This window comes from Rhinatrema bivittatum, unplaced genomic scaffold, assembly GCF_901001135.1.
Source record: "Rhinatrema bivittatum unplaced genomic scaffold, aRhiBiv1.1, whole genome shotgun sequence".
NCBI lineage: Eukaryota > Metazoa > Chordata > Amphibia > Gymnophiona > Rhinatrematidae > Rhinatrema > Rhinatrema bivittatum.
The window spans coordinates 24,326-38,319 of record NW_021821361.1 but is presented as its reverse complement, the minus strand read 5'-3'; positions in this window follow the sequence as shown (position 1 = coordinate 38,319).

Sequence of the window (13,994 nt, the reverse complement as noted above, 5' to 3'; positions counted from 1 at the left end):
GCGTAAATCCCCCGACAAAGGTAAGGGGGGGGTGTAGACAGGGCCGGGGGGGTGGGTTAGGTAGGGGAAGGGAGGGTAAGGTGAGGGGAGGGCAAAGGAAAGTTCCCTCCGAGGCCGCTCCGATTTCGGAGCAGCCTTGGAGGGAACGGGGGGGAGGCAGCGCGGCTCGGCGCGCGCAGGCTATACAAAATCGATAGCCTTGCGCGCGCCGATCCAGGATTTTAGTGGATACGCGCGGCTCCGCGCGTATCTACTAAAATCCAGCGTACTTTTGCTTGAGTCTGATGCGCAAGCAAAAGTAGGCTGATCGCGCTTCTTTTAAAATCTACCCCTTAGTGGGGGGGGGGGGAGTCTCCAAACCACAGCCCCCCCCCCCCCCATGCATTTCCTTCCTGTGGTCACATCCACACAAGAAGGAAGGGCTTTGTTTCCCCTCCCTCACCTGCTGTACAAAGTCTGACGGGGTTTCCCAGGCCCTGCCAGCACTAAAAGATAAGGGACCACTTGTGCTCTGGTATTACTTATGTACGGTGGCTATGTTAAAGGACAGCCCATTTGGTGGGTGCCCTTGTCTTTCGCCCCGTCTATTATTCTTTATTATCTCAATTTATTGTGAAACCTTTTTTTTAATATTTTTCTGCAACGTCAGTCATTTTCACGAAAAACCCCAATTGCCGTTTTTCGAGGCGTCCCGCTATTGATGTGTATATACTTATCAAGGCAACCGTCTCAGCTTCTTCTCACGGGTACGCGTCTGCTAGCCCGACATGGGCCATGTTTCGGCACCTCCGTGCCTGCTTCAGGGGCTACGGGTGGGGTAGTGCTGCGTCCTATCAGGTACACAGTAGCTGTTTGCGTGTCCAATTATGTGATGACCATACTTCTGCGTGGACGGCGCCAACTCTTCCGTGTCTCTTATCCGCCCCTGAAGCAGGCACGGAGGTGCCGAAACATGGCCCATGTCGGGCTAGCAGACGCGTACCCGTGAGAAGAAGCTGAGACGGTTGCCTTGATAAGTATATACACATCAATAGCGGGACGCCTCGAAAAACGGGCAATTGGGGTTTTTCGTGAAAATGACTGACGTTGCAGAAAAATATAAAAAAAAAGGTTTCACAATAAATTGAGATAATAAAGAATAATAGACGGGGCGAAAGACAAGGGCACCCACCAAATGGGCTGTCCTTTAACATAGCCACCATACATAAGTAATACCAGAGCACAAGTGGTCCCTTGTATCGATGTAGGTTGATGAATTATTGTTGGAGGGAAGAGGTTGGTTGATGTACAGTGAGCACTAAAAGATAAGGCAGGGCTGACAGAACGGCAGAGCTGCTGGCAAGGAGGTAGGGAAACCCACAGGCAATGATGGCGCTGTTGGCAAGGGAGCCAGGCCCCCCCTCCTGCGGCAGAAGAAAAGGCCAGGGGAAGATCCTGAGGGGGGGGGGGGGTGGGAGTTGAGTTGAGAGACAGAGGAGATAAGAAGAGGGGAGCAAATCAGACTTGTTTATTATGTACTATTGGCTGGGTGGGAGGTCTGGGTGAACTGAGGGGAATTCAGGCTGAAGAACTAGGAGGGTTTCAATAAAATGGAAAAGGACTGGCCCACGTGGTAGAGGAATCTGAAAATTGGTCATTTCAATTATGTGTGCATATTTTAAAATATATCTGCTTCCATGCGTAAATGGCTTTTACATGAGTAAGTCCTACCTTATTTTCATGCATAAAATACATATATTTTTTAAATTGTTAGGAAATGTACACCCATTTAATGAACTGAAATATTTTGTTTTCAATGCACTGCATGTGTTCATGCGCAATCATACATAGGGACATATGTTGGCAAATATCTGTATTTTATATGTGCTCTTCAGCTATGCCTGGGATATAAAATATTATCAATTTCCACGTGGCCATATATGTACATATATGTGGCCGCATGGAGTTGTTTGAATGTTACCCTCATACCACCTAGATTGGATAAACAATTTAGAGTAATACAGAGAAGACTTGATAGCAGTGCAATATTAATACATTGTCTGGTGCCAGAAGATGGAAAGAGTTGCCAAGTAATATACTGCAATAACTTTCATGATAGTACAAAGTAAAAATTCCAGAATCTTCCCCATATGGATTCATACTTCTAGCAATTGCCTTTAGGAAGTATGTCAGCTTCTCAATCTGTGCAAATAAAAAGTTTTGAGAATGCCAGCAAGCGATGGAGGGAGTTTGTTGCTATATTTTAGCAGTGCTAAATTTTATTTATTTATTTAAAACACTTTTATTCTTCCTATAATAACTATGTCATGCTAAGCGAATTTCAAAAGTAAACACAAACTAATAAACAACCTAAAAGAATAAAATAGCAGTTATATAAATGCCTCTCTAAACAAAGCTGCCTTCACATTCTTGCATAGCAAAAAACAATTTGGAAGATTTTGTAAAATACATCTACCCAAAAACTTTAAACTGTGAAGGTGACCGAGCAAATCACCTAGGCTGGAGCAGAGAACCACACTGACTCCAGGATTTCTCTAATGCCGTTTTAGCTTTATTAGGGTTCACAGCATTTTAACACCAGAATAGATTGCCTTAACTCTGGGCAATATACTTTTATTTCCTTGGGTTTGGCCAGAATAGATTTATAGGAGCTGCCTCTCCTGGAGATGCATGGGCCTCCTGAACCCAGCTGGGCTTACACTCTTGTCCTACACTCAGGACTCTCCCCTGCACCACAGGGTTCCACCCACAGAGCTCTCCCCCTCTGTGGGATTTAAGGTGGACCAGGCATCTAGCCTGGTCCTGCAGACACAAAAAGGGGGAAAACGGTCATTTCATCACATACCCCCCCCCCCCCCAGCTTGGACCCGTCAGTCCAAGTATTACTGTTTCTCCCTGAATCCCTGGTAGTACACATATCCCACTCCCCTTCATCTGGCCTCCCACTAGCTAGGCTTGGGATCGGGAATCTAGGGTCGGACTCGCCCCCACACAGGGTTACCCCAGACAACATTACTAGTACCACCTACCCAGTCGCCCAGTGTGCACTCCCAGTCCTTTAACTGAGTCCCATCTGTAGCTCCAGGTTCCTCTTCCACCCTAGTGGGACTCCTTGGATTGAGTGTGGGACTTGCAGTGAGTACTCTTCACTCATCTCTGTGGAGACTTGTGCCTCCTCCGCACCGTCATCATCGGTGCCCTCTGGCAACTCCATCACCTCTTGGTGTCTCCTCAGCAGTGCCATGCCTTGACTCTGTAGCCCCTTTTGCTTGGGTCTCTATGCCCCCTTTCTCATGTCTCTCGTGGCCCCTCCTTATGGGCTCTCCATGGCAGTGCCTCCATCTGGCTTCTCAGTCCCTCTTGCTGGTGACTCCATGGTTTCTACAGCCCCTTCAACTGACCCCTTGGCAGTTCCTCTCTCATGCTTCTCCATGATGCCTTCCTCTGGCCAATCTATACAGCCACTTGGTACTGCCCTCTTCTGCACAGTCCGTGTAGCCTTCTCTGGGCTCTCTTTAGTGTTTGGGCATCCTATAGCCCCTTCCTCTGGACTTTCTGTAGTGCAGTGCCCCTTTCAGGCTTCTTCGTGCTGCATTCCTATTTTATTTATTTAATTTGTTTATTTATAAAATTTTATATACTACTGTTTAGAGAGGTTCCATCACAACAGTTTACAATATCATAAAAACATATTACCGTAAAAATCTAAAAACTTAAGTTATTAACTATGTTATACTTCAAATCAAGAAAGTATAAAAAGCATATTGATAAAAATAACTAGATATAACAATGTATCAAAAAGGTAAAAAAATAAATAGTTTAAAAAAAGCTGAAAAGGTAGAATAATAAAATCTAATAATAAACATATAGTTCTTTTAACCCCTCTCTCAGAGGTCTCCGCAGGCTCTCTTCCTTTAGGCCATTCCTTTATGTCCATAATCTCTCAGGTAATATGGTCTTTTCCCCTGTCCTCTGCTGTGCCTTCTGTGCATTCCCAGTGGTGGTCTTAGCACGATGTCACAGCTCAGTCCACACGGGACATTGCCAGCAACTCATCTAGCTCCTCCAGGAACTGATGGTACTCCTTGTCTGGACATTCACTCTCTTGCCTGACCTGAACTCTTGGGAGTGGGTTCTCTAACTCCATTAGTCTGGTTAACCTCTCCAGGTGCCAAGCCTCAGTTCTCCCTCTTACCCAGCTCTTGAGACTGGAACACCCACTAACCAGAAGTACATGGCTATACATTCCTTTTAAGCCCTCTGTCTTATCTATCTTCTTTCATCTGCACTGCAGTACATCCACTGGAGTCAGACCAGGTTTTTGGTAGTTCTGCCCAGGTTTCTGGCAACTACAGTCGGTAGGGACCACTCCCTGTCCAAACATAGTCTCTGCACGACTGCTCTTTGCACCAGTATTTTCTTTTTTTCTGTAAAAAAGCAAAGACAAAAAAACCCCTGCATGTCAGTGCTAACTTCACTTGAGCACAAACTGTAAACTTCAGATAGAACTTGTCTGGCTACCTTTCAGACCCCTCAGATCATTCACTATTTTAAAGGCAATATCAGATTTGCTTTTCTTTCTCCTGGGTGCTCCTCTATGAGCCAACAAGCCTCTAACGTCCAGTGCGCTGCAGCCCTAGCAGCACTGCTTTTCTTCCAACCATTTTTCTTAGGCAGGAATTCCATAAACTTTTCCTCCTTTTTTTTTTTTCTGCGTACTCCCTGGAGCCACACAAACTGGCCACCTACTTCTTGAGCAGCACTTTGATTCCACCCTCTTGGCAGGCCACACAACAAACTTCACATCATGGTCCTCCCTTGGAGACAGGTTTGTTTTTTTTTCTGTGCCAAGCTTTTTAGAAAAAATCCCCAGCTGACACCATATGTGAGAGTGACCGAGCAAATCATTTAGGCTGGAGCAGAAAACCACACTGACTCCAGCCTTTCTCTAATGCAACTTCAGTTCTCCTTCTGTGGGATTTAAGGTGGACTAGGCATCCAGCCTGGTCCTGCATACACACAAAGGGGGAAAACGGGGTCATGTCATCATAGGGACAGGTCCACATATGGAACTGATGAAGCCCACATGCCTTCCAGCATAGTGGGTTTGACATGGGATTAAAATTGTGGAAAAAGACACAGAGTTTATAAATCAATGGAGTCTAAAGCATTAGATCAAACCACCTATACCCAAGGATATTTGCTCTACTTATTTAAAATGTTTTAAATAAATCAGCTATGTTAAGATTGAGAATCTTTTTAGTCCATTTACATATAGGAGACTGCAAACTAGTACTATTCTACAGATGTTCAAATAATGCCTGGTATAATGCAACAATCACTTTAACAATGCTCTCATACAAAACATTTCCAACAAGTTAGACCAAAGACCAGTGAGCCCATTCACTCCCTGAATGAGGCAAGCGCCTGTGACAGGCCCAAGTGGCTGTGTGAGGTGCGTGAAGGCTGGAAGAACTCTACCACAGAAGGGACTGCATTTCACTCTGTTCCTTTGATGAAGGTCATCCTTGCTGGCTGGATTCAGAGTGCAGAGGTTGAAGATCAGTGAGCCCATTCCCCCCATGAATATGGCAAGCACCTGTGACAGCAGAGGTCCCAGTCTGGAAAGGTTTTGTAGAAGATTACTCTTTGTTGTGAGAAGGTTTTTTGGCCACCCCTCTTCACTGGGAACTTGGCAGGGTCAGCAGATTCCCACCCTAAGACTTTTCTACACAAGTAGTTACCAAGGCAGAACAACTACAAGGAGAGAAGTAGGATTAAGGAGATCCCATCTGGATCTCTAACAGGTATGGGACCGGGACACGTGTTTGGGAAGACGCTTGTATAAACCTTGGACTAGAAAGACCAATGGAGACCAGCTCTAGAAGTCAAACAGTGAAGTTTATTGTAAAGAAAGCCGTGGTTTCTAGGAGTAGCAAGCGTTACAAAAAGCAAATGGTGTAAGCTCAAACCTACTCAGTGCTCTACTGCTAGTGCACAGCGTTATAAGGGTTTACCTTCAGCCAATCAACAGGTGTCTGCATTTACCCGCCTCTTATCCCTTGTCCAATTAGTAAATTTGTGCATGTGTATGTATGTGCTTTTTTTACTATGGTGCTTTTTCTGCCATTTACACTTGCTGTTAGTTTCCAGGAAATCAGTCTTCTTAAGTTTCGTTTTCTCAGCTCTGACGTCTCTTGTACTGGCCATATTCATACATTCCCTCCTTTGAAGGGTTTCTCCTAGGAACCCTTCACACCTATCTGCGTCGCACATCGCCTGTCTTAGGTTATTCCGCCTGACCATGGCCCCGCACATACAGGGATAAGAGACATTGTACCTCCACAGTAGCGCATTCCTATTGTGGATATTGGGATTGCGTTGCTTTTGCCATCTGGCATACTACTTATAAATCTGCTTCCTTAACGTTAGTACCAATCCTGTCAAGCTGTGCCTTGAATACTTGTAACAAGTTAATTTTACCCTTTTCAAACCATCTTGTGACCTTGGGCAAGTCACTTTACCCTCCATTGCCTCAGGTACAAACTTAGATTGTAAGCCCTCTGGGGAGAGGGAAATACCTACAGTACCTGAATGTAATCCACTTTGAAGCGCTGAAAAAAGTGCAAAAAGCGGAATATAAATCTAAATAAAAAAAAAAAAAAGTCAACTTAATTAATAGCAGGTAATGGACTTCTCCTCCAAGAAATTATACTTTAAAATACTTTAAAATCATCGGCTCAGTGTGCTGCAGCAGTCAAAAAAGCAAACAAAATGTAAGGGATTATTAGGAAGGGAATGGTTAATAAAACGGAAAATGTCATAATGCCTCTATATCGCTCCATGGTGAGACCGCACCTTGAATACTGTGTACAATTCTGGTCGCCGCATCTCAAAAAAGATATAGTTGCGATGGAGAAGGTACAGAGAAGGGCAACCAAAATGATAACGAGGATGGAACAGCTCCCCTATGAGGAAAGGCTGAAGAGGTTAGGGCTGTGCAGCTTGGAGAAGAGACGGCTGAGGGGGGATATGATAGAGGTCTTTAAGATCATGAAAGGTCTTGAACGAGTAGATGTGAATCTGTTATTTACACTTTCGAATAATAGAAAGACTAGGGAACATTCCATGAAGTTAGCAAGTAGCACATTTAAGACTAATCAGAGAAAATTCTTTTTCACTCAATGCACAATAAAGCTCTGGAATTTGTTGCCAGAGGATGTGGTTAGTGCAGTTAGTGTAGCTGGGTTCAAAAAAGGTTTGGAGGAGAAGTTCATTAATGGCTATTAATCAAGTTTACTTACAATTAATAGCAGTGGCTATTCCCTATCAGTAGCATGGGATATCCCCCCCTCAGCCGTCTCTTCTCCAAGCTGAACAGCCCTAACCTCTTCAGCCTTTCCTCATAGGGGAGCTGTTCCATCCCCTTTATCATTTTGGTTGCCCTTCTCTGTACCTTCTCCATCACAACTATATCTTTTTTGAGAGGCCAGATTGACAAACTAAAGAGTAGCAAATCACCTGGACCGGATGGTATGCATCCTAGGGTTGTGAAGGAACTAAAAAATGAAATTTCTGATCTATTAGTTAAAATTTGTAATCTATCATTAAAATCATCCATTGTACCTGAAGACTGGAGGGTGGCCAATGTAACCCCAATATTTAAAAAAGGCTACAGGGGTGATCTGGGTAATTATAGACCAGTGAGCCTGACTTCAGTGCCGGGGAAATAGTGGAAACTATTCTCAAGATCAAAATTGTAGAGCATATAGAAAGACATGATTTAATGGGACACAGTCAACATGGATTTACCCAAGGGAAGTCTTGCCTAACAAATCTGCTTCATTTTTTTGAAGGGGTTAATAAACATGTGGATAAAGGTGAACCGGTAGATGTAGTGTATTTGGATTTTCAGAAGGCGTTTGACAAAGTCCCTCATGAGAGTCTTCTACGAAAACTAAAAAGTCATGGGATAGGAGGCGATGTCCTTTCGTGGATTACAAACTGGTTAAAAGACAGGAAACAGAGAGTAGGATTAAATGGTCAGTATTCTCAGTGGAAAAGGGTAAACAGTGGAGTACCTCAGGGATCTGTATTGGGACCGGTGCTTTTCAATATATATATAAATGATCTGGAAAGGAATACAACGAGTGAGGTTATCAAATTTGTGGATGATACAAAATTATTCAGAGTAGTTAAATCACAGGCAGACTGTGATATATTACAGGAGGACCTTGCAAGACTGGAAGATTGGGCATCCAAATGGCAGATGAAATTTAATGTGGACAAGTGCAAGGTGTTGCACATAGGGAAAAATAACCCTTGCTGTAGTTATACGATGTTAGGTTCCATATTAGGAGCTACCACCCAGGAAAAAGATCTAGGCATCATAATGGATAATACTTTAAAATCGTCGGCTCGGTGTGCTGCAGCAGTCAAAAAAGCAAATAGAATGTTAGGAATTATTAGGAAGGGAATGGTTAATAGAACGGAAAATGTCATAATGCCTCTGTATCGCTCCAGGGTGAGACCGCACCTTGAATACTGTGTACAATTCTGGTCGCCGCATCTCAAAAAAGATATAGTTGCGATGGAGAAGGTACAGAGAAGGGCAACCAAAATGATAAAGGGGATGGAACAGCTCCCCTCTGAGGAAAGGCTGAAGAGGTTAGGGCTGTTCAGCTTGGAGAAGAGACGGCTGAGGGGGGATATGATAGAGGTCTTTAAGATCATGAGAGGTCTTGAACGAGTAGATGTGACTCGGTTATTTACACTTTCGAATAATAGAAGGACTAGGGGGCATTCCATGAAGTTAGCAAGTAACACATTTAAGACTAATCGGAGAAAATTCTTTTTCACTCAACGCACAATAAAGCTCTGGAATTTGTTGCCAGAGAAGGTAGTTAGTGCAGTTAGTGTAGCTGGGTTCAAAAAAGGTTTGGATAAGTTCTTGGAGGAGAAGTCCATTAATGGCTATTAATCAATTATACTTAGGGAATAGGCACTGCTATTAATTGCATCAGTAGCATGGGATCTTCTTTGTGTTTGGGTAATTGCCAGGTTCTTGTGGCCTGGTTTGGCCTCTGTTGGAAACAGGATGCTGGGCTTGATGGACCCTTGTTCTGACCCAGCATGGCAATTTCTTATGTTCTTATGACCCTTTTAAGATCCAGGATGGGGCAAAAAGAGCCCTCTTTCTTGTGCACAATGGAATATTGGCCCATATTTTTTTGAGATGTGGGCACTGGAACCACAGCCCACAAGTTGAGGAGCCTTGATAATGAATGCTCCATTGCCTGTCTCTTCAGCAGAGAGTTGCAAGGAGACATCATGAACACGTCCCGAGGAACACAGTGAAACCCCAGCCCATAGCCATCTCTTATCACCTCCAGAATCCACTGGTCTGACATGATCTTGACCCACCTCCTATAAAAAAGAAAGAGCTGGCCTCCTATCTCCTGTTCCCAGAGGATGGTCAGCACACCTTCATTAGGAGGCTTGGGTTGTTCTACTACCTGAGCCTGCGCCCCGTCTGGACTGCCTGAGACAAAAGGACTGAGATCTACCCAAAGGTTGAATCCTTTGAAAAGCCACTTATCTGTAGAGTCGAAAACGTCTGAACCTCCTAGTATGACCTCTCAAGCTGAAGGCTCGTGGTGCCTGTTTCTTATCCTTTGGTAATCGAGGAACCAGAAACTCGCCCTATTTATTGGCCATTTTCTCCAGCTCACTCCCAAACAAGAGCGAGCCTTAAAAAGACAACTTTGTAAGGTTACACTTTGAGGTTGTATCAGCCAACTAATTTCTCAGCCATAGCTGACGCCTAGCCACTATTACCAAAGCCACCCCTCTGGCCGAAATGCGGACTAAATCGCAACCTGCATCTGCCAAAAAGGCGGCTGCTGGTTCCATCACTGCCTGGAATTCACACCAGATTCATTGATCTCCTGAGAGAGCAGTAAACAAGAGCAAGCCACCAGGGAACAACAGGAAGCTATCTGCAAATTCATTGCCATTGTTTCAAAGGCCTGCTTAAGGATAGCCTCAATTCTCCTATCCTGTGCATCCTTCAAAGTTGCTCTCCCTTCTATAAGGATAGTCGAACACTTGGCAATGGCACAAAGAAGCGCATCCACCTTGGAAAACGCAGTTGCTCTCTTGCAACTGGATCCAGGGGATGTAGGCCTTCCAAGACTCGTTCCCCTTTAAAATCATCTTCCAGGGCACCCTATTCAAGATCGATTAATTCTTGAATGGCCTCCATAATAGGGAAGAAACATGAGGCTTTACATAAAGAAATCAAAATGGGATCTTTTTTTAGTCAGACATGGATTCAGCCCCAGGCACTCCCAGCATCTTCAGTGTCTGGGGAATCAGAGCCGGTAATTCATCTCTATGAAAGAACTGCAACATAGTTCTATATGGCTCCAATCCTGGAGGAATTTCCCTATCCTCCAGGGAGTAAGGATCGGCTTCATCATCCCTATCTGGGTCCCTATTGGGAATAGCAGCTTCAGGCGTACCCCGACACTTACCCGCAGCAGCAGGCATGCGGGATTTCACCGCCTGCGATCCTGACCTAAGATTGGCCGGGGCTGAGGACCTCGCCTGAAGAAAGACTGCAGTCCTTGTAAAAACTCTACCCAAGGAAAGGCAGAGGAATCCATACCAAAACCAGGGGCCACCTTTCCTGGGCCCACGGAACTACCTTCCCCCGCTGATTAACCAGTTAGAGGAGCTCCAAAACCAGGTGACCCTTCTGGAAGCTCTTTTTCTATTCCCACACCAGGCTGGGAAGAACCGGGCTTAGTAAAATCAGATTGAGGCAATTCTCCCTGAGCCTCCAAACAGCACTGACACAAGTTAGAGGGAACACCAGGCTGAGATGTCTGAATATGACAAGCAACACATAGGGCAAGGCACTTAGGCTTTTTTTGCTTTAGGCACCATCGGTCTGTCAATATGCCCTAACAGGGGCCTGATAATTGTGTGTCCAAAATTTATGCACTCAATACTGTGCTTTGATAAGTGCGCAAAACGGGCTCCCCAAGACGCTCAAATAGTGCGCGCAAAAAAGGCGTGTGTGCATGCATAATTGGGTGTCCTGGTAGGTGCTCCTATGTGCCTAACTAGGAACACAACTAAGCACACAATGGGCCGCACCACTGGGCACACAAGCACGCACCGACAGAACTGAAGAGGACAGTCTTTGGCGCACAATACGCAAAAACACTGACGCAGCCTACCACACAGCGAACAAGATGAGCCTAAGAGTGGGACCTAGCCAAAAGGCTGCTCAACCCACCAGGCTGCCCTTCTCCCTGAATGCACCCGGAGGCGGGAATGACCGTCAGAATGCGCACTAAGCCAAAGACCAGGGCGTGGGAAGGGAGGAAACCCTACTTAACTCCCCTTCTTTAAAAAAAAAATGTTTTGTTTTTTTTTAATTACTCTTTATCTGCGCTCAGCCAGTTCCGCCTGAGTACAAGGTCGGTCTCTGGCTGTGGGGGGACAGGGCATATACCTTCACTGCTGCGCTCGGCTTCCTGAACCCACTTGCCTTTCAGCTGTTTTTACAGCTAAGTCCTCGCCAGTTCAGCTACCGGCCCAAGGCACTCATTTGAGGGACCATGGAAATCACCTCAGGAATTCTCAACTGAGGGAGGGACCATAAGGTATTACCACAGGAGAGCAGGGCAAGTAATCCTTCTTGTGTTTTTTTTTGGTTTTTTTTTTTAAGCAAACCCCAGTAGGGAGATGCACGTCCACCATCTGCTGGAGACGGAGAATACTGGGGGGCTGATGTCAGTGCAGGAGTATATATACCATAACATTAACTTTGCTCTGTCTCCATCTGCTGGTAGAGGTGCATAACCCACTGGTTTTGGATCCATCTGTCTGAACGCTAAGAAACTGATGTTTACAATGACCAGTGTAATTGGCCACAAAAATAAGGACAGGTAAAATGAAAATAATTATGCAGGGGTGGCCAGGTAGCTGCTGATTCACATAGACCTGACTAGTACTGACCAAAGATGAGAGAGAACCAGAAGACAAGAATCTCCCAGGCACCTCTACTTCATTCAGCGTTAACTAGAGATGTGAATCGTGTGATCGATCGTCTTAACGATCGATTTTGGCTGGGGGGAAGGGAATTAGATCGTCGCGGTTTGTTTTTTTGTGTAATATCGTTTACTTCGTAAATCGGGGGAGGGCGGGAAAACCGGCACACTAAACAACTCTAAAACCCACCCCGACCCTTTAAAATAAATCCCTCACCCTCCCTCACCCCCCAAAAATGCTTTAAATTACCTGGGGTCCAGTGGAGAGGTCCCTGTGTGATCTTCCACTCTCGGGCCACGTCTGCGTTAATGGCGCATATGCCCTGCGTTAATGGCGCATATGCCCTGTCATATGACAGGGCAAAGGTAGCGCCGGCGCCATTTCGGTTCCTGTCCCCCGACGTCAAGAGCGCAGAGGATCGCTCCCGGACCCCCAGGGACTTTTGGCCAGCTTGGGGGGGGGCCTCCTGATCCCCACAAGACTTGCCAAAAGTCCAGCGGGGGTCCGGGAACGACCTCCTGCAGTCGAATCGTGTTGCCGTACGGCCGGCGCCATTTTGCAAAGAGTAATTTTGCAAAATGGCGCCGGCCGTACGGCAACACGATTCGACTGCAGGAGGTCGTTCCCGGACCCCCGCTGGACTTTTGGCAAGTCTTGTGGGGATCAGGAGGCCCCCCCCCAAGCTGGCCAAAAGTCCCTGGGGGTCCAGCGGGGGTCCGGGAGCGATCTTCTGCACTCTTGACGTCGGGGGACAGGAACCGAAATGGCGCCGGCGCTACCTTTGCCCTGTCATATGACAGGGCAAAGGTAGCGCCGGCGCCATTAACGCAGACGTGGCCCGAGAGTGGAAGATCACACCGGGACCTCCCCACTGGACCCCAGGTAATTTAAAGCATTTTGGGGGGGTTCGGGAGGGTGGGTGATTTATTTTAAAGGGTCGGGGTGGGTTTTAGGGTTGTTTTAGTGTGCCGGTTTTCCCGCCCTCCCCCTTCCCCCGATTTACGATTTTTGACGATAAATCGGGGGAATTCCTATTTTATATCGCCTCTAACGATTTTTGACGATTTAAAATATATCGGACGATATTTTAAATCGTCAAAAAACGATTCACATCCCTAGCGTTAACCCTTTAGAGGCACTGAATAAAGCAGCAGCTGTGAACATGCAGGCTGGACCATCAACTGGCAGTACAACAGTAAACAGAATCTATGCAAAGTAAACTATATACACAGCATTAGTAACAGAAAGTGGCTGCTGAGGAAGCAGGATACTGTGGAAACAGGACAATAATGAATAAGCAGGAAAGCACCTGTGAGACAGGACAATGTTGCAGGCCCTGAAACCCCAGAGCAAATAAGAATGTTACATGGATTACATCTCCCAGAAGCCACTGGAAGACAAAAGGCCAGTAGCACTGTGAAGGTGAAATTCCTGAGGGTTGGGAGGGCATAAGTCCAGCCTTCCAGGAAGCAGGGGGAGGTCTGTAGACAGAGAACTGGAACGCAGGATGGAGGACAGGAAATATGAATGAATGAAGAAAGGGAACTCCTTCTGTGGAAGGAGGCCTGACAGAGGAGCCTGGAGAGATGGAGGTGATGGAAGCTGGTTAACCTGGAGATATGGAAATGGAGACTAATTATGATCTGTATTGTTGGTAAAGAATGGTACTTTACATGCATGTTTTTTGTTTTTGTTTTTGTTTTTTGCTTCCGTGATGCTGCAGGCGCAACTCAGAAGCTTGCCACCATATTTTGTTTACTGAGACTGACAGGCCGATGCAATAAGACGCATGCAAAAAACGGGTGCTCATGTTGAGTGCCTGTTTCCCTAACACGAATGCATCCACATCCCCCATTTACCCAATGCAGTATCACCCACGATTTTTTAAGGTGTCCTTTAGTTAATCATCATGCTCCATGCCACTAATCCCT